Raw genomic sequence first — 2689 nt, forward strand, 5'->3', positions numbered from 1 at the left:
AAAAAAGTCCAAATTCAGAGGGTTGCCATGGCAACACCGTTCAATATTCTACAAAACCCTGAATAACTTTTGATGGGCTACTTGTGTAGATGATCTGGAGCCAATTTGGTGTCACTGGGTGAAATGCCCTAGGACAAGTTCGTTCAAATAGCAGGCGTGGAAATCGCAAAAATTGACACCTTCAATTGAAGATGGCCGACTTCCTGTAGGGTTTGGGGTATGGGTCCAAGAGACTTTTTTGTACGTCTTAGTATGTTACACTGAGCATGTACATTTTCATACATGTAGATAAAACGTAGCTCCGGGGCTACTCAAAAAACTTGCTATTTTAAGATATTCCGAGCTGCCACTAGGCGGCGCTCTAACGTTTATGGACTTTATGCATATGAGTGTGTTCAGGGCAGCATGCTTATCACACCACTGAAGTTTGAGCCAGATTGGGCAAGTTGGCTTTGAGTTACAGCCATTTTTGTGTTCATGGCGAATCATCGAACTTTGCCGTCCCATAAGGGTCACGCCCTTTTGTCAAAAACTCACAGTTTTGAAAACACAGTAAGTCCAACTTCTTAAGGCTTTCCAGGTGAAATTTGAGATGGTTCTGCTAAACCACCTTGGAGCTGGACCTCCAAGTGTAAAATATGACATTTCCTGTTCCCACTAGGTGGCGCTGCGACTGATATTAAATATTGTCATATGTATGTGTTCAGGGGGGCACCCTCATCCTACTGGAGAAGTTTGATGCACATTGGATCATGTAGGTATGAATGAGAGGCAATCAAATTTTCATGGCGAATGATCAAAGGTCAAAGGGGCATAAGGACCCCTCCCCCTTGGCAAAAACTCACCATTTTCGAGATTTAGATTCCCCTGGGGGTGTAGGTTAGACAAACCAAATATGAAGATGATAACGTCTAAAACCTCTGAGTTATTAGAGAAAGTGTGAGGGCTGCAAATCGCCAAATTTGCATAATTAATTCAAAATGGCGGACTTCCTGTTGGGTTTAGGGCATGGCTCCAAGAGGATTTTTTGTGCGCCTGGACATGATATACATGTGTATGAAGTTTCATTCATGTACGTGAAACACAGCGGTGGGGCTCCAGTTTAGGGGGCGCTAGCGAGCCATTTGGGCGCGCCCTTGCCCGAGCCCATTAAAATACTTAAATTTTCACCAGGTGTGATGCATGTGCAAAGTTTCATGAGTTTTTGAATATGATAAAGCCCCCAAAAAGCCAATTCATTTGCCTGAATAATAATAAAAATAAAAATAAAAAAAATAAAAATAATAAACGAAGCAATTACAATAGGGCCTTCGCACAGTTCGTGCTCGGGCCCTAATAATTAAAGCCGCAAGCGGCGATGAGCGGGCCCTCGCACCCGGCGCGCGTCGACCCCTGGCGCGCTCCAGCCAAGCCGCGCGTCGACCCGTGGCACGCTCCAGCCGAACCGCGCTCGGTGGTTCTCGCAGACGAGAGAGTAGCTGGCTCACCCGGCTGCTGACAGCTCAGCAGGCTAGCCGTACTTCGCGTCGATCGTCTCCCGCTTCCACTAGGTGGTGTCGGTGAGTGCCCACTAATTAATATGTCACAATGCTCTATGTAATGCCTGCAGCCATAAATGAAACTGTAATGACCATAGGATGATGAGTATCAGTGTCCTACTGATTTCCTGTTGCCACTAGGTGGCGTTATGAGTGTGAAACAAAGCTGATAGAGGGGTGTGTCCAGTCTCCCTTACCCTCCCATTAAGCCTGTGAAGTTTGAGGCAGATCGGACAATGTATGTCAGAGATGTAACAATTTGGTGCACTGTGGTATATGAGTAAAATCCCACATTTAGAGGGTTGCTACGGCAACACCGTTCAATATTCTACAAAACCATGAATATCTTTTGATGGGCTACTTGTGTAGATGATCTGGAGCCATTTTGGTGTGACTGGATGAAAAGCTGTAGTAGAAGATGATTCAAATAGCAGGCCTGAAAAATGTGAAAAATGCTGCAAAAATGACACCTTAATTAGAACATGTCAGGCTTCCTGTTGGATTTCGGCTATCGGTCCAAGAGACTTTTTTGTACGTCTTAGGATGTTACTTCAGCATGCACGATTTCAGGTACACAGACCAAGCACTGCCCTGGGGCTGATGTTTAGAACCTATCTGGGCCTGAAATGGAAAAAAAGTCCAAATTCAGAGGGTTGCTACGGCAACACCGTTCAATATTCTACAAAACCATGAATATCTTTTGATGGGCTACTTGTGTGGATGATCTGGAGCCATTTTGGTCTCACTGGGTCAAATGCCCTAGGAGGAGTTGAGGCAAAAAGGCCTGAAAAAGGCGAAAAATGCTGCAAAAATGACACTTTAAAGTGAACGTGGCTGACTTCCTGTTGGGTTTCGGCTATCGGTCCAAGAGACTTTTTTGTAGATGTTAGCATCTTACATCAGCAGGCACATTTTCAGGTACATAGAGAAAGCACAGCCCAGGGGCTGATGTTTAGAATCTCTGTGAATTTGAAATTGAAAAAAGTCCAAATTCAGAGGGTTGCCATGGCAACACCGTTCAATATTCTACAAAACCATGAATAACTTTTGATGGGCTACTTGTGTAGATGATCTGGAGCCATTTTGGTGTCACTGGGTGAAATGCCCTAGGACAAGTTCGTTCAAATAGCAGGCGTGGAAATCGCAAAAAT

This window comes from Archocentrus centrarchus, chromosome 10, assembly GCF_007364275.1.
Source record: "Archocentrus centrarchus isolate MPI-CPG fArcCen1 chromosome 10, fArcCen1, whole genome shotgun sequence".
NCBI lineage: Eukaryota > Metazoa > Chordata > Actinopteri > Cichliformes > Cichlidae > Archocentrus > Archocentrus centrarchus.